This window comes from Monodon monoceros, unplaced genomic scaffold (genome assembly GCF_005190385.1).
Source record: "Monodon monoceros isolate NGI ecotype Baffin Bay Population unplaced genomic scaffold, NGI_Narwhal_1 Super_Scaffold_10, whole genome shotgun sequence".
Lineage (NCBI taxonomy): Eukaryota > Metazoa > Chordata > Mammalia > Artiodactyla > Monodontidae > Monodon > Monodon monoceros.
In genome coordinates this window covers 17292390-17311513 of record NW_021703766.1, presented here as the reverse complement: position 1 = coordinate 17311513, position 19124 = coordinate 17292390, and the positions used below count along the sequence as shown (strand labels likewise).

Here is a 19124-nt window from a genome sequence, read left to right as displayed (position 1 = left end):
GGCATGTGGGATCTTCCGGGACCAGGGCTTGAACCCCTGTCCCCTGCATTGGCAGGCAGATTCTTAACCATTGCACCACCAGGGAAGTCCCTGTCCATATCTTTTTTTTTTCTGCGGTACGCGGGCCTCTCACTGTTGTGGCCTCTCCAGTTGTGGAGCAAAGGCTCCGGACGTGCAGGCTCAGCGGCCATGGCTCAGGGGCCTAGCCGCTCCGCGGCATGTGGGATCTTCCTGGACCGGGGCACGAACCCGTGTCCCCTGCATCGGCAGGCGGACTCTCAACCACTGCGCCACCAGGGAAGCCCCCCTTTCCATATCTTTTTATTTTTAAATGGATGATAGTGGATATCAAGTCAGTATGGTATTTATATTTCATTGGATATATTTATGACAGTGATATAACAATTTTATTTTTAAATGTTAAGACCTGTAATGTGCAGAAATTACATCTTTTGTATCCAGTTAATACATGATGAACCACTCCAGAAAGTTCCGTTATGCCTCTTTCAAGTCAGTCTGCATCCCCAACTGCTCTTTTGGTTTCATACATCTTAGTTTTGTCTGTTCTTGAATTTAATATAAACAGAATCATGTAGAAGGTACTCTGTGTGTCTGACTTCTTTTGCATAACCATGTTTTTGAGATTCATCCCTGTTGTTCCTTTTTATGGCTAAGTAGTGTTTCATTGTATGAAAATACACAATTTATCCATTCTCCATAGATATTTGGGCTGGTTCCACCTTGGGGCACTTACATATAAGGCTGCTATGGGCATTCTTTTTTTTTTTTTTTTTTTGCGGTATGAGGGCCTCTCACTGTTGTGGCCTCTCCCGTTGCGGAGCATAGGCTCCGGACGCGCAGGCTCAGCGGCCATGGCTCACGGGCCCAGCCGCTCCGCGGCATGTGGGATCTTCCCGGACCGGAGCACGAACCCGTGTCTCCTGAATCGGCAGGCGGACTCTCAACCACTGCGCCACCAGGGAAGCCCTATGGGCATTCTTGTAACAATTAAAAAAAAAAAAAAAAAGTAAGATGAAAAACTTTTAGATGTCAACTTTAAAATGTGCAAGGAGATACATATTCTTAGGCAGTAGTTTCTTTTCTTTTTCTTTTTTTCTTGTAAAATATAATATACATTCAAAGAATGCCAAGCTGCTTTCCAAAGCAGTTCCATTTAACACTGCTGTCCAAGCCTAATATTGCAGCCGTCTGTTGAGCATATTGCTATATTTGTTGCAAATCTTTTCTCTCACTCTATGGTTTATCTGTTATACTCTTTTTTTTTTTTTTGGCTGTGTTGGGTCTGAGTTGCTGTATGCGGGCTTTTCTCTAGTTGCGGCGCGCGGGGGCTACTCTTCGTTGCGGTGCACAGGCTTCTCATTGCGGTGGCTTCTCTTGTTGTGGAGCACGGGCTCTAGGCGCGAGGGCTTCAGTAGTTGTGGCACGTGGGCTCAGTAGTTGTGGCTCGCGGGCCCTAGAGCGCAGGCTAAGTAGTTGTGCCGCACGGGCTTAGTTGCTCCGCGGCATGTGGGATCTTCCTGGACCAGGGCTTGAACCCGTGTCCCCCGCATTGGCAGGCGGATTCTTAACCACTGTGCCACCAGGCAAGCCCTGTTATACTCTTTATGTAGTATACTTAAGAACCACTGTGTAATTTTAGTGTAATTGAATTTATCATTCTTTTCCTGTATCATGAGCGCTGTCAGTGATTTGTTGAAGAAATTCTTTCCTTCATAAGTCATGAATATACTATTTTCTAAAAAGCTGTAGATTTTTGCCTTTCACCTTTAAGTCTTTATCCACCTGGATTTGATATTTGTGTATGGCGTGAAGTAAGGTCCAATTTCATTTTTTTTCCCCAATAGGTATACAGGGATCCCAGCACCATTTTTTTTTTTTTTACATCTCTATTGGAGTATAATTGCTTTACAATGGTGTGTTAGTTTCTGCTTTATAACAAAGTGAATCAGTTATACATATACATATGTTCCCATATCTCTTCCCTCTTGCGTCTCCCTCCCTCCCACCCTCCCTATCCCATCCCTCTAAGTGGTCACAAAGCACCGAGCTGATCTCCCTGTGCTATGCGGCTGCTTCCCACTAGCTATGTATTTTTACGTTTGGTAGTGTATATATGTCCATGCCACTCTCTCACTTTGTCACAGCTTACCCTTCCCCCTCCCCATATCCTCAAGTCCGTTCTCCAGTAGGTCTGTGTCTTTATTCCTGTCTTACCCCTAGGTTCTTCATGACATTTTTTTTTCTTAAATTCCATTGTGTTAGCATACGGTATTTGTCTTCCTCTTTCTCACTTCACTCTGTATGACAGACTCTAGGTCTATCCACCTCATTACAAATAGCTCAATTTCGTTTCTTTTTATGGCTGGGTAATATTCCATTGTATATATGTGCCACATCTTCTTTATCCATTCATCCGATGATGGACACTTAGGTTGTTTCCATCTCCGGGCTATTGTAAATAGAGCTGCAATGAATATTTTGGTACATGACTCTTTTTGAATTATGGTTTTCTCAGGGTATATGCCCAGTAGTGGGATTCCAGCACCATTTTTTAAAAAGATCTTTTCCTACTCTCTATGGTGCCTCCTTTGTTATAAATTACATGGCCATAGAAGTGTGTCTGTTTCTAGGGATATACCATTTTTCAAAATCATTTGATGGCATGTGCAAGCAGAAAAATTATGAAAACCACTCTGTTAAACAAATTGTGTGGCCTTTGTCTAGTCATTTAACTTCCCTGAGTTCCCTGCACTATTGGGAGAATATAATGGGGTCGCCCAGTAAAACAGCTAGAAGTTTTGACATAATAAGCCTCAGGTAGCAGTAGTAGAAGATTTGTGGTTTTTTTCCTTTTTTCTTTCTGTTGTTATATTTCAAGTGCTATGGAGTACATGGAAACCACACCTGCTTGTGTCAGGAACTGCCAGAGGATGTGACATTTGGGTGGGTCGCGAATTACGGTGGAATCTGTCATCCTTTTTCATGACCGCAATCTGTTGGCTGTCCATGGCGCATTTCCCATGTGTGTTTCATCTGCATTATATTTTATCTGGCTTAGAAGGTCCTAGAGGGAAAGCACTGTGCCCTGCCCCATGTGTTGCTTGTGGGGACCCCCAGTAGCAGTTGCCTAAGAAGACCTAGAATTGGGCTGGCTCCATGTCTGTTAGACACAGACACGTCACCCAGGGCAGGGCTGGGCCTTTTAAAAATTCCTGCCACTGTAGTGCTGCAGGATTCCTGAGTTTCACCCACACACTGCTCCCTCTCCAAACCCCAGCCAACGGCCAGCACACATACTGCCAAGGAACTCGCCCACTCACCCCCAGCGCTACCATCCACTGGAGTGGTGAAATCCATACCACATCCCCTGTACAGTCTTACCTTTGGGAGAGAGAGCATAGGGTCTTGCACACAGTAGACACTCGATAAGCATCAGTTGAATAACAAATGAGTAACCATATTAAGATTAGGATAGAGGAGCACATTTCCATCTGCTGCAGTGTAGCAAGAAGTGGGTAGGTAATGTGCTGTCCCCAGTCCTGAGTGTGCATTGGAATCACGGTGGGGAGGGGAGGGCTGTTAAATATACAGATTCCCTCCCCCCAGCTAATGAATTAGAACAGAGAAGGAATGTGCAGAAAGGAGTTATTTTAAATTAAATTCTCTGGGAGATTCTGGTTTTGATGCCCAGTCAGGGATGGGAATGATAGGATTATTAAACCTCTGGACCCATTCTTCATTAAAGTACCAATTTGACCATCTATCAAAATTTAAAATTTGCATGCCTTTGAACCTACATTTCTTCCTAGATTTTATCCTATTTCCCAAAATATAGACACAAAGTTATTTGGGGCAGCATTTTTTTTGTTTTGGTTGCGCCAGGTCTTAGTTGCGGCAGATGGGCTCCTTATTTGCAGCACTTGTGCTCCTTAGTTGCAGCCAGCGGGCTCCTTATTTGCGGCTTGCTGGCTCGGGGCAGCATTTTTTTTTTTTTTTTTTTTAATTGCTGTACGCGGGCCTCTCACTGTTGTGGCCTCTCACGTTGTGGAGCACAGGCTCCGGACGCGCAGGCTCAGCGGCCATGGCTCAGGGGCCTAGCTGCTCCGCGGCATGTGGGATCTTCCCGGACCGGGGCACGAACCCGTGTCCCCTGCATCGGCAGGCAGACTCTCAACCACTGCGTCACCAGGGAAGCCCTTGGGGCAGCATTTTTGAAACAGAAAAATACTTGAAACGAGGAGAATGCCCATTCATTCATTAAACAAATTTTATTGAGCATTATTCTCATTACAAGAGACAGCAGTGACAACAAGAAAAATAATAAAGTTCTTACTTTTATAGAGACTTACATTTTATTCCATCAAAGGAGGACTGAATGAATAATTTATGATACACCCAAGCAATGAAATATAATTCTTCCATTGAAAGAAACAAGGTTGGTCAATATATACTGCTTTGAGAAGATGTTCAAGATATATGTCTTTTTTTTTTTTTAAATGAGGGGACTTCCCTGGTGGCTCAGTGGTTAAGAATCCGCCTGCCAATGCTGGGGACATGGGTTTGAGCCCAGGTCCGGGAAGATCCCACATGTCGCAGAGCAACTAAGCCGGTGTGCTGCAACTACTGAGCCTGTGCTCTAGAGCCCATGAGCCACAACTACTGAGCCCACGTGCCACAACTACTGAAGCCTGCACACCGCAACAAAGAGAAAGCCCGCACGCAGCAACAAAGACCCAACGCAGCAATAAATAAATAAATAAAAATAAATAAAATGAAGTATAATTGAAATAACGTTAGATTAGTTTGAATGTATTACCTATTGAAAATCAGTAAAATAAATTAAGGAAAAAAAAAGAAAAGCATGTTACAAAACAGTGCATATAGTATTGTCCTATTTGTGTATAAAATATATATACTTATGCATAGATATATACAAATACACATAAGTAGAAAAAATATGGAAGAATATTCCCAAAAAATTGTTAATGACAGTTATCACTGGGAAATACGATTGAAAGGAGGCAGAGTTCATATTTCTCTTTATACCCTTTCATGCTTTTTAAACTTTTTAACCTAAGGAAATATTACTTTTCTAATTTTTTTGACTCAAAGGAAGTCCACATAACCTGGAGATTTTAAATTTCCAGCAGGGGGCAGCAGTGATTCTCAAATATTTCTGATGGCAGTGCAAAACAGCATCAGTGTCCACGGATTTCCAATTCCAGGCTCAAACACTATACTTGCATCACCAGATTATAAAGGAAAACAAAAAGCGATACCACAGAAAACTTAAAATTCTGTAGAAATTGTTGTGACAAAGCAATTCCTATATGGCTCTTTCTTCTTTAACATCTGTACATGCGTCTACACTGCCTTTTCCCTCTCTGCAGCTCACAGTTTTCTCATCTGGTTTTAACAGATTTTAACTGTCTGTTAAAATCGGACAGTTTGACGAGCTAATTTAAAAGATCTCTTTCCAGCTCTAAAGTTCTATGACTTTAAGAATCTAAATCAGCATCAGGAAGAAACAAGCCCCAGTACCCTCTGAAATTAATTGGCTTGTCGAAGAATCTGCTTTACAGCCCTTAGCTGATCAGGATGAATTATTACCGGTTTATCTGTAGTGTAGATCAAAGAATACTTTTTTGGGGGGGAGGGGAGGATGTTGGTATTTATTCACTCCACTGATGGAGAAAAAGGAGAACTCTCCCACTCTATAAATGTTTAGCATGTGTGTAAAGGTTGAAGGTCTGGTGTTTAGAAATTACACACAGGCTTACGAAAGAATCTTCACTGGGTTGGCCAAATTAAACAGCAGGCAGTTGTAGAGAAATAAACACAAGTTAACATTTAACCACTAGTCCCTGTTCTTGCTGCTGAGTCTTTTTCAATAGGAGGGGCCTGAGAGGGTCAGCAGGCCTGCTAACAAGACACTGAACTCTTCTGGGAAACAACGCATCTACCACTTTTGTAAAATACATATTTAATATATGTATTTAAGCGTCTGAATCATAAACTTTCTCAGCGATTTTTCATGTCCCAACAGCAGTGCTTTTTTTAAATGGATAACCCTTAATAAATTGTAACATTTATTTATTTTTTCTTTTAACATTTGCCTAAGATTACACCCCTAAGAAGTGGCTGAGGCAGGATTCAAACCTGTGACTATTGGGTTCCAAGACCCTCACACTTGACCATGGTCCTATATCAATGAAAGGATTCACTTCGTCTGCTTGCTAGCTGGAAACTGAATATCTGCAAGAATTGTTGGGTTTAAGTATACAAGGTGAATGATTTATTGTGTCACAAAGCTCTGTCTAGCTCACGTATATTAAGCACTTACTATGTGCTTGCCAGTCTCCGTCAGATGCTGGGGGTAAGGGTGTCAAAAGATGAATTAGACTTGATCATTGCACTTTAAGAAACTTCTAGTTTTTGGAGCTGACAAGTATACAAACATAACATGTGAAAAATAATAGGAAAACACAAATAAGGAAGAAGAAATCAAGGCAGCAAAGCAGGATGGTTAAATCAGTGGGCTGTGGAGTCCAGTTCTTAGCTGTGGGACCTCTAAGCCTCATTTTTCTCATCTGTAATATGGGGATAGCCTTTAGGTAATTGCTCTGAGGGTTAAATGATGTAATGTATTATTTTTTTAACTGAAAAAGAATTTATTTATTTATTTGTAATGTATTATTAAATTGCTTAACATTGAACCTGGCAGATGGAAAGACTTGTTAAAATATATTGTTTGATAAAGCTTAAGCAAAATAAGAATCATGCATGCCACCACGTTTCTTGGGTGTTGATGCCCCTTTCTCAAATTCTTCTGAATTTCCCAGCTCCAAGAGTCCCATTTCCTTGAGATTTATTGTTTTCCCTGGCTTAGGTACCTTTTGATCCTACTAGGATGTCTCCAGGAAGGAATGATGTGGCAAAGGGGCCCCAGCCCCCATACACCAAAAGCTTGAGCTACATCACAGGGTAGGAGAGCTGAGACTGGGAACAGCCCTCAGGACAGGCAAATCGGGAGAATCATCCCCAAGTGGTTGTTATAAGACGTCTAGGACCCACTCCCGAGATTTTCATTCTGTTCCAAATTGATTTTTGATACATACTTTACTAATATTTGAATATAATTGTAATCATAGGAAGGGTTTCACATGATTTTATCCAGCAATCAGTTCCCTTCCCAGCCCATTTATTTACTGTTTTCTCCCAAACACTGACTCACCTCCTTCATCCTGAGTCAAGGACACTGCTTTGATATGCTACAGTGGCTGCCCCTTTCAGCCTTGGCATGAGTCTTGGCATGAGGACAGATGAGTTCTTTCATCTGAAACCCTCTGCCTCTTGACAGCCATGCATATGCTAACACCTCTCCTCTCAAACCCACTAAAAACTCACCTCCTTCTGGAAGCCTTTCCTGCTGAGTTCTTTACTTTTGCAGTCCTGTTCTGTGCCACAGGTGCAACTGGGGTTGTTGGGATGTAGTCAGGCAAGTGTTCTTGTGTCTTTGTTTTGTGTGTAAGTTCTGGTTCTTTCCACCAGAGGCAGCATGGATTTGTGGAGAGGGCAGGGCCTCCGGAATCTGGCATGAATTTGTACAGCAGCACCACTCGTGAGTTCTCAGATTCATTCTGGCTGTCCTTTGTCACCTTGGGACTGCTGCTTTATTCTCCTGTGAAGTCGTCTTCCATCCTGGCTTCTCCAGGCAGCTGTCCCCTCCCTGCTCCACTTTCCTTCTCTCCCAGAGTGGACAGAGGGCCCTCTTCTAACTTCCCCAAGCACAATTAAGACCATACGTGTGCCCCACCATTTCCTGTAGTGTCCTCTGTCAAGGAGGGTTGATTTATAGGCCCTTCTTCCCTGAATTCTTGTAAGAAAGAAATGCGATCGGGCATGTTCACGGGACTTGGCATGCAACAGGTCATGGCATATACTTTAGACTGACTGGTTTGCTCCAAATCCATTCCAGCCCCGTCCTAGCTCACTTCCCGAACTGCAGAGGCTGGAGAGATAAACATGACAACATTTCTCAAACTCCCTTGCGGCTCTGGTTCTGTTTATGACTTAGATTCCATTTGTGTGAGACTTTAGAGCTATGAGCTACGTGGAGGGACAGGCAGGTGTGAAGCATCCGTTTTGCTGAGGCCGATCATGGCAAAGGCAATGTGATCCTAGAAACATCAGCTGTGGTGGCAGCTTAGCAGTTCTGAAGCTTCTGGATGATGACAGAGGCTGTGGCTTGTTTGTCAATGAATTCTGCAGTATAATTTTAGGAGTCATTCCTGGATGTTTAGCCTAGAGTCTATTTCTTAACTTTCTTACTGATTCTGTGAGCTAGCCATACCCTTTAATAAATCCCTTTGTGCTTAAATTAGCAAGAGTGGAACCTGTTGTCTGCGACCAAGAAAACTGACCGTTATGTAGGTGCTCAATAAATGTTAGCTGTTACTATTATTTAAATACTGTGTTGAAGTCTTGGTAAATTACATTTCACGGAGGAAATTTTATTTTATTTTATTTTTTTATAAATTTATTTATTTTATCTATTTATATTTGGCTGTGTTGGGTCTTCGCTACTGCACGCCGGCTTTCTCTAGTTGTGGCGAGCGGCGGCTACTCTTTGTTGCAGTGCGTGGGATTCTCATTGTGGTGGCTTCTCATTGTGGAGCACGGGCTCTAGGCACGCAGGCTTCAGTAGTTGCAGCACACAGGCTCAGTAGTTGTGGCTCACGGGCTTAGTTGCTCCGCGGCATGTGGGATCTTCCCAGACCAGGGATCAAACCTGTGTTCCCTGCATTGACAGGCAGATTCTCAACCACTGCGCTGCCAGGGAAGCCCCAGGAAGGAAATTTTAAACTAGCAACTGGATAAGACCATGTAAAATGATTTCTACAGTAGCACTGTCCCAAAGAGCTTTCTTTGATGATGGAAATGTTCTATATTTGCACCCAATATGGTAGCCACTGGTTATATGTGGCTATTGAGCCCTTGAAGTGTGGCTACTATGACTGAGGAACTGAATTTTTAATTTGATTTAATTTTAATTCACTTATATTAAAAAATAAATAACACATGAAGTTGGTGGCTACTGTGTTGGACAGCATAGTCCTCGAGTGTCTCAGCCTTACCTTCCAGAAGGGTCTTGACAGCCTTCTCTGTCTCTAGCCAAGAAACTTCTTCATCAGTTCTTCCTCAATCCCCACTCTCAGGCCACATCTTGATAATCTACAGAGGTTCAACATGCCCGCAACAATGACAACTTTGACACAAGTTTAGGGTCTCATTGTCCCCACACTCCATTCCAGGATTGCAAATTGGCTTTTTATTTGCAAAACCCAAATGTTTATGGAAGTACTTTTGCTAAAATGCAATCTGTCTTGAAAGGCAAATCTCAGCTTTCACTTAGAGAAAGAAAACCATTTATTGTATTAAAAATACATATACAGGGCTTCCCTGGTGGCGCAGTGGTTGAGAGTCCGCCTGCCGATGCAGGGGACACAGGTTCGTGCCCCGGTCCGGGAAGATCCCACATGCCGCGGAGCGGCTAGGCCCGTGAGCCATGGCCGCTGAGCCTGCGCATCCAGAGCCTGTGCTCCGCAACGGGAGAGGCCACAACGGTGAGAGGCCCGCGTACCAAAAAAAAAAAAAAAAAAAATTCATATACATATTTCCCATAACATCTAGGTATTGAGTTCCAAAAATATTGGGGTCCTGTATCAGTTAGACAAGTGGTTCTCATATTTTGCTGTGTATTAGAATCACTATAAGAAAGAAACTACTTGCCAGCCACACTCCAGACCAATTAAATTAGCGTTGTAAGAAATGATTAAAGACAACCAAAACTTTATCTGCAACACTCTAATTTTTTTCAAAAAAAAAGAATGTATTCCTATATTAACTAGTAATTAAAAGTTAATAATAATATAAGAAAAATAATGGTAGGATTTTAAAAGGGGTAATTTATTGTGAGATAAGATAAATAATTATAGACCTGTTATTCAAAGCCAAACTGTTTTTTTTCCACTTTGGTTGACTAGAGGCCACAAGGAGACAGTAATCATAGAGCCATCATCCAACAACTCTGGGAAGCTTCTGGAATACAAACATTCACAAAGAGTACAGATTTCAATCAGGCTCCTCTTCCATATAGCCACTTTCACATGTTATATGAATAAACCCAAACGATAAACCATAAGTGTTTTATAGACCTTCCTTCCCATACAACCCAAGGGAAGCTGAGAAAAAAGATAAGAGGTGTCCAAGTTCAGTGTCAGGTGGTCTTTTTATTATTCTCCCCATCCCTCCACTTCCCTACACACAGATGTTCCCTGTGAAAGAACTTGGCTCTATGCAATTCATTCCCAAATGGGATGGTCCCAAAAAGTTTGACGAGAGGAACTCGCATTTCCTGAAATGATTCTCTTGACATTAATTCAAATTTAGGAAAGAGCTGCTTAAGCCTTTTATAAATACTCAAGATTGATTTTATTTCCTTCTGTCCTCCTGGTGCCTCTTTAATCTTCCCAGAGTGATGCTATGACTTTGGTTCATGACTGCAGTGAGTAACAGATAGGAGCTAGCCCTTTCCTCCTGCCCTGATTAAAAAACAGTAGGGCGTTTCCCACAACTTGAGGGCCCAGGTGCTTGGAAATACTGCCAAATACTTATTCCAACTTAAAAAAAAAAGTAATTATATCCTGGGTTATAATTATGGATTATATTAATAATAATTATTATTATTAATACCTAACCCATTAATTCTGGGCTAGGTAACATATTCAAAATTTTAAGCTTCAGAAGATACAAAGAGCATAAAGTGACATTTGTTCCTCTGTCCATGTCCCCCAGCTTCCCAGTTCCCTTCCCCAGTGCTACCAGTTTCTGGAGTATCTTCTCCAAAGTAGAGACTTTATGCATGTTTAAAAGAACACACTGGGAATCCCCTGGCGGTCCAGTGGTTAGGACTCGGCGCTCTCACTGCCAGGGCTCAGGTTCAATCCCTGGTCGAGGAACTAAGATCCCCCAAGCCTTGAGGCACAGCCAAAAAAATAAAATAAAAGAACATATTAATGTTTTCTTTCCCCTTTTATTCTTTTATATTAACGATAACACACCATACAAATATAATTTTCATTTGTTTTTATTCCTTCTACTCTTGCCACTAGAATGGATGCTGCACGAGGGGAGGGATTTTATGTGGTATAATGTTATATCCTCAGCGTGTAGAGTGGTGCCTGGAATACTGTATTGATAGTTTCTCCATAGATATTTGTTGAATAAGTGAATGAACACACACTGTTCCACTTCTTGTTTTTTTCCCTTTGGAGATCATCTCATTTCAGTGCATAGGGAACCTCCTTACTTATTTTCATGACTGGATAGTGTTCCATTGTCTGGATTCATTATGATTTATTGAATCAGATTCCTACTGATGGACACTAGTTTGTTTCTAATCCTTGGCTCTGAAAAATAGTCCTGACATTCATGTCCTTGTACAAACATCATGTCACACATGTGTGAGTATATCTATCTGTAAGAGAAACTCTTAAATGCAGAAGAGCTGGGTCAAAGGGCGAGCTGTGAGGTACATTTTGCCGACTTCTTTTTAATCAAAAGCACCTTGCCATGTCTAAATAGCGTTACTGTGGTACTGTGGTGCATGGCAGTCGATGTAAGCCTGTTCTAAGGAAATCTATCATTAATGAAATTGCTCTGGTTAGGCCTGAATTTACCACTTCTACTTACTCCTGCAAATCCAACAGAAAACCACCACCCAGGTTGGCACTGTTGGAACAACAGATGCATCTCAAAAACACAACACAGAAAGACAGACGTACACCCTGTGTGATTCCAAAATCAAACGAGACAAATCTAGGTGACAGAAATCAGAACAGCGGCTGCCCAGGGTTGCGGGGCCACTGACTGAAAAGGGGTACTAGGCAAATTTCCGAAGAGATGCAAACACTTATATCTTGATTTGGGTGGTAGTTTACACGAGTGTTTGCTATTTTCAAGATTCACTGACCTGCACTAAAATGTTGACATTCGATTTTATGTAAAATAAGGGTTACTCGAACACTGCAATACGATGACAGTCAATCCGATAACCAGGGTCGGCTACTAAGCGACTAACGAGGTAGCATATAGACAGTGGATACTTGGACAAAGGGATAATTCACGACCCTGGCGGGGTGGAGCAGGATGGCATGAGATTTCATTAAGCTACTCAGAATTGTGCACAATTTAAAACGTATAAATTCCTTATTTCTGGAATTTTCCATGTAATATTTTCGGACCTTGGTTGACTGCGGGTAACTGAAACGGTGGAAAGCAAAACCGTGGATAACGGATGGGGATAACATAGAAGATGGCTGGAATGATACGCATACTGTTATAACCTGTATGAATTATTTTGCAAAACTCAGGTATAAGAAAATGCATGTTTCTCAATTTTGCAGGAGTCAAACTTAAATACAACTCTATCTGTACCTTTCCAGGTGATGGTGGGTGATACAACCTCAGTCATTTTTGGCCACACTGCCCACTTGGCCTCATGAGATTAAAGAAGTATCTGGGGTTTAGGAAATTCAGAAAAACTGGAGAAGGGCCTTTGGTCCACGTGGTGGTCCGTGAGATGCTCATTGTTCTGTGTGGTTTACTTGAAGGTGAAAGGCTCAGATTCAGTGTCGGGCTCGATCATCAGGATCCTCTTGGAGGGTCCCAAAACCTAAGAGATGTTTAGTGCTCAGTCTTCCTGACGCCACCAGCCACCTCCGTCCTGCCACCTTCGTCCTGCCACCTTCTGGGGCTCTATGTGGGATTGTTACTCTGGAACTTGCCCTCCCTTCATCCCCCAGCGGGTTTGCACTTTAAAAAAACTATCTTGCAGAGAATGGGGGCAGCTAGAGAGGATTTGGGGAGACCCATTAAAGCTGGTAAATCCCCAAGTTGGACTCAGCCTCAGCTTTCATTAAATAGCAAATGGGGAAACTGGGAAAGGAGAAAGAAAAAAAAATTTAATCTTCTAAGGGTTTTGCAAACAATTAGAGTAATTAAAAGTTCTCAGAAGTAGCCAGTGGTGCCCTTTTCACCGAGGGAATGTGGGCCAAGCATGATATATTAAAAGAGAGGGAGCTGCTCTATTGAAGTTAAAAATAATCTTCTGTCACATGGCTAATTTGTTGGAATGCAGCAATTAAAGGGCTCTGGGCTGAGAGAGCTGGAAGCAGCTGGGGAGCTTGCAGGCAGAGTGCACGCCCTGGGGACTGTTTGCAGAGAGAGAAAACACTGTCACAGCTGACTTGGGGCACCTTATCAGAAAGCCCATAAAGGGGGCAGGAAGAAGGAAAAGTGGGGTTGAGTTCAGAGCCGTGACCTGTGGGTTTATCAGACAGTGAAGGGATGTCAGGACTTGTCACCTGTGCTCTGGGATGCTGATTCACTCAGCAAGGATGAAGGCTTTCCAGTTTCCCCTTCACTTTGAAAACGCATGCCTTTGAATCCATTTCAAAGGAACACATAACCCAAAGGAGCCCTTTGATCCTAAATCCATGAGAAAAACCAATCTATACAGTCTTTAGGGGCAAAGCTCAGGCCAGGAATATAAATCCTAGATTGGGGAGTTGGGGTGTTTTAAAAGTTTTTGCAATTTTTGAATTTTTTTTTGAATTTTTTTTTTTTGAATTTTTGAGTTGAAAGAGTTTTAAGAAAAAAGTTATCTGGTATAATATCTGAATTTTCCAGGTGAGGCAACAAGCTACGAGAGGCTGATTTGTCCAAGGTCACTCAACGAGCAAGTGACAGAAGCTAGGTTCTAACTCGGGTCTTTAACTAGAGAGGGAACATGGTGGTTAGGAAGTGCAGGATTCCCATGACCCTGATGTGGAATCCTGCCTCTAGGGGCTGTGGAATGCTCTTACAAACCCTAACCCTCTCATCTCAGTTTTACCTTGTGTAGAGTAGGAATAACAGTAGTACCCACCACCTAGAATTGTTAAAATGCACGTGAAGTGTTTAATGTCTAGCCTAGAGTAAATGCTTAATAAAGTGCGAGGAATTTCCCTGGTGGCGCAGTGGTTAAGAATCCGCCTGCCAATGCAGGGGACACGGGTTCGAGCCCTGGTCTGGGAAGATCCCACATGCCACGGAGCAACTAAGCCCATGCGCCACTACTGAGCCTGTGCTCTAGAGCCCACGAGCCACAACTACTGAGCCCGCGAGCCACAACTACTGAGCCCGCATGCCACAACTACTGAAGCCTGCGCGCCACAACTACTGAAGCCCGTGCACCTAGAGCCTGTGCTCCGCAACAAGAGAAGCCACCGCAATGAGAAGCCCGCACACCACCACGAAGAGTAGCCCCGGCTTGCAGCAACCAGAGAAAGCCCTCATGCAGCAATGAAGACCCAACACAGCCAAAAATAAATAAATAAATAAAATTTTAAAAATATATAAAAAAATAAAATGTGAGCTGTTGGGCTTCCCTGTGGCGCAGTGGTTAAGAATCTGCCTGCCAATGCAGGGGACACGCGTTCGAGCCCTGGTCCGGGAAGATCCCGCATGCCGAGGAGCAGCTAAGCCCGTGTGCCACAACTACTGAGCCTGCGCTCAAGAGCCTGCAAGCCACAACTACTGAGCCTGCGTGCCACAACTACTGAGACTGTGCGCCTAGGGCCCGTGCTCCACAACAAGAGAAGCCACCGCAATGAGAAGCCCACGCACCGCAACGAAGAGTAGCCCCCCTGCTCGCTGCAACTAGAGAAAGCCCACACACAGCAACAAAGACCCAATGCAGCCAAAAATTAAAATAAATAAATTTACCAAAAAAATCCCAAACCCAATTAAAAATAAAAAAGTGAGCTGTTGTTCTTCCATAGCTTTTTCTACACCACCCTGCATCAATCTTCTATCGCCATTTTGCATGTTAACTTGCCCACACATCCTCTTTGGGTTGGGTGGGATTGTCTTTCTCTTCTTTCTACCTCCAACTCTCATCCGTTACATATAAAGGAAAAGAGGATCAGTCACTTGCTCCCAGCATTTTCTGCATTCCAACACACCCATATTGTTTGTCTTCTCTCAAGCTATAGGCCCTCCAGCCTGTGCTTTTAGTATGGTTTCCAAGTTGCTGGCAAGCAGAAGTGGCGTCAACATGAAGAAACAAGTATTGGTGCCCAAAATGCAGTAGCCAGAGCTATCTGAATCTTTTAGAATAATACTTGATCAATTTTCAAATTTATAAAGGGCACCACTAACAGAAGGGGCTCTGAACATCCAATGGATGTTTGGGCTTCATAGCCTAAGCACCCCTGGAAAGTGGAGGCCAAGTTCTATGTGTGCACATACATTGCAAGGAACAGACATCTGCCTGACACTAGCTTGAGCCAAAAAAGGGCAAATTTAGTGGCTCATGTAACCACAAGACTAGATTTCGTTTCTGACTACATCAAAGGGTCAAAAACATCCCCAGGGCATCTTTCTGCTTTGTTGGGCTCCATTTTTTAGAGTCTTGCCACTTGGCAGACAAAACAGCTGTGGAGAGCTCCAAGCTTTACTTTTTCTCCAGTTCAGTATTCATATAAAGAAGCAGTCTTCCTGCCCTTAGTCCTGTTCCCTGATTGGCTGCCTTCAATCAAGTGCCCATTCCTAAAACAACAGGGCCAGGGAAATGAGCTTCTCTCACTGGACAGATTGGATCACATGCCCCATCTGTAAGGAGGGGAGGCAGAGCATCTGATTGGCAGCCCCACTAGCTTCACATACACTAGAATAGAAACAATTCCTCGCAGGGAAGATGGGGCACAGAGACCAGAAGAAAGGGAAAGGCAGGCAGATATAAATCATTAATACCAAAGCCCAGCACTTATATGCACTTTTCTGAGGTGGTGGTTTATAACTTGCTTTCTATCCTCAAAATGTTCTATAATCCAAGAAATAGTAAGAACTTCGGGAGAGGAAAATGCTTTTCCCTCACTCCAAATATTTCCTTCCTGTAGAGGGTCATCATGCCCCAGGCTCCTCTTCATGCCTTCCCTCTCCTGCACTTAGGGGAAGGAGACCGTTAGGAGAAACTGGGCATGAGTCTCCCAGTGTCTTCCTCTTCCTGGTCACTTAGGATTGAGATGCTGGGAAGGAACACAAGTTCTCTTCCTCCACATGGGGAGGGCACCCTGGTCCACTGTTGCCTGGGACTGTGGGAAAGTCTGTTGAACTAGGATTCAGGGAAGCCTATTGGGCTCACATGCTCAGCTACATTCTGCGATGTATAGCCTTATCAGAAGATAATTCATCTCCTGACCACTTAGACCGCCAGTTGATTCAGAGCCTGAGTAGGGAGGAGGCATGCTATTTATTGAGCCCCTTCTCAAAAGTCAACAAGAACCATCCACTTAGGGTATCAGGCACCCACAGATTCATCCTCTCACTCTCCCCTTCCTGGCTGGTCCCCCACAGGAGGAGCTTGTCTCTTTGGGAATCCACAGAGATAGTGGAGTGCTGGGAGCAGGCTCAGAGGGAGGCCACAAAAATGATCAAAGGCAAGGAAGCTAGGTTTACCACAATAGGTGAGAGAAACGGGGATTATTTCACTTGGAGGGGGCAAAAAGTAAAGCCAGTGGTGGGGTGATTCAGGGGTAGCCTTGACCAGAACCATGCTGAGGGTGTGGCATCACTGGTATTTTTCCACAGCCTCACCCTGACCCTGAGCATAGTCATATCTGTCCCTTACCTCTCCCGTCCCACTTGTCTCCTTCTATGCCCACCTCTTTGAAAATAAATTGTTCCACTTCCACAGAGGTGTATGAGGCACACAAATCAACTTAAATAAAATAACACTATAGTATAATTTCTTTTTGATTACAAAAGTGATACACAATCTGTGAGAAGAACTGAAAAGATACAGAAAATTATAAACATGAAAACTAAAATCAACTCGAAACCCTCAACCCTGAGATAGCTATTAGCTTTTTAGTCTATTATTGTCCAGCCTTCTCTCGCTACATAATTTTAAATGTACTCTTTATTTCTTTAAAAAATTTATAGAAATATTTTAAATAAAATAGCGGCATGTAGTGTAAAAGATGAAAATGGTATATTATGCTATTTCTCTTACTATTATGATCTATGTGTACTATAAAGTGAATATTTTTTATTGTTACCACTTCCTTTTGTCTCTCCTGGCCTTAGGAATGGTTGACATTAATGGCACTTATTTGAGAGGAAAGTACTTGTGTCCTGAGACCCATTTTAGAGACAGCGAACTGTGACTACCCATAGCCACACCCAACTCCTGCTTGTGTGGCCAGGATCACAGGGCACAGAAACAATTTCCTAACATAATAGATAACTGTTGAGAAAAGGGAGTGAAAAAGGTGGCTTCCATAAGCCAGGGTTCTTGACCTTCCTTCTTTATCAGAAATACCCATCAAGGGGCTTCCCTGGTGGTGCAGTACTTAAGAATCCACCTGCCAACGCAGGGGACACGGGTTCAAGCCCTGGCCTGCGAAGATCCCACATGCCGCAGAGCAACTAAGCCCGTGCGCCACAACTGCTGAGCCTGCGCTCTAGAGCCCGCGAGCCACAACTATGGAGCCTGAGTGCCACAACTACTGAGCCCATGCACCTAGAGCCCGTGCTCCACAACAGGAGAAGCCACCTCAATGAGAAGCCCACACACCGCGACGAAGAGTAGCCCCTACTCGCCGCAACTAGAGAAAGCCCTTGCGCATCAATGAAGACCCCAGGCAGACAAAATAAATAAATAAAAAGAAATACCCATCACATCTACCACGGTGGCCTCCCCAGCTCCAAGATTTTGATTCTGGGAGCATATAGCTGCATGTGTTTCCTTACATTAGTTGGGACAATAAGGGGAAAGAATGAGAAGAAATAAAAGGCCAGTTACTCAGGCCACTTTTAATGAATCACCCCCCAGTGTCACTACCCATCCCCAGTCAGGAAAAGCTTGAGTTTTTCCATGCCAAGAAAAACAGAGGGCAGGAAGAAACAAATTACGACCTTGTTTGTGTTTTGTGTCTTAACTATTTGATTTATAGGCCCAGATCCAATGATTATGGATGAAAGAAAATATCCCAGTGTCCCAAACCTAACCTGAACTTAACTGGGGTGGGTCTCACGTCCACTGCTCAAAGTTAATGCAAAGTTAAAATGCTTTAAGAATAAAGGTTCAGGGTTTGGGGCTGCCTGAGCAGGCCAGTGGCAAGGCCAAATTCTTTTCTCATCACCCCAATTAGGATGACTACTATGAAAAAATAAAAAAATAATAAGTATTGGTGAGAATGTGGAGAAATTGGAGCCCTTGTGCACTGTTGGTGAGAATGTAAAATGGTACAGCTGCTATGGAAAACAGTATACAGTTCCTCAAAAAATAAAAATAGAATTACCATAAGATCTAGCAATTTCACTTCCAGGTACTCAAAAGAATTAAAATCAGGGTCTCAAAGAGACCTACACCTAAATATTATTGTTTTTGGTTGGTCTGTTGTTTGCCCAACCATTATTCCTTGTCCTGGGAGGCAGTGGCTAATACATTTGCCTTTAAATCTATTAATGCCCCCCCAGGTAGCTGCCTCAGACTTGGGAGAGTTCTGAGTTAGGCAAAATGAGGGCAAGTCTTTTGATCTGGCCCTTCAGGGAGCCACCAGACTGGTTGAAATGAACAACCACAATTCTTTAAGAATGAGGTCACTTCTACTACCTCCAGGACTAAGAACTTGTACTAGGAATGGGCGCTGTTTTTGTCAAAGCTTCTGCCAAACTGAAGAGTAGGGGATGGGACAGGGTAATTTAAAACACCACAGAGCTCTCTGAGAATCAACTGTTTTTTCCTTGATTAAGCATTCACCTGGTTGTTATAATCTTTTGCTTAGTTTCCAGAATGCCAATAAAGTTGATTTTGAGAGTAAAAAAGAAAAGAAAAATATCATGTAGCCATGAACTCTCTAGAAAGAAAAGAGAATGATGCGTTGGACCAAGTATCCACTTAGGATGTGGTGGCTCACCGAGGCCTCACCCAGGGGTTGACACTTAACCAGAGATTAGAATGATAAACTCTAAATGTGAAGTTGGGCAGAGAG

The 19124-nt window shown here is 43.1% G+C and overlaps 1 protein-coding gene across 3 annotated transcripts in view; it reads right to left on the bottom strand.

Moving 5' to 3' along the window:
• TERF2 (telomeric repeat binding factor 2) overlaps positions 1 to 7509 on the bottom strand; it is a 37531-nt gene extending 30022 nt beyond the window's left edge. For all 3 annotated transcript variants that reach the window (XM_029204978.1, XM_029204967.1, XM_029204986.1), the window contains exon 1: positions 7429 to 7509. The gene's annotated coding sequence lies outside the window, so the exon portion shown is untranslated. The remainder of the gene's footprint in view (positions 1 to 7428) is intronic.
• Positions 7510 to 19124: the final 11615 nt, after the last annotated feature.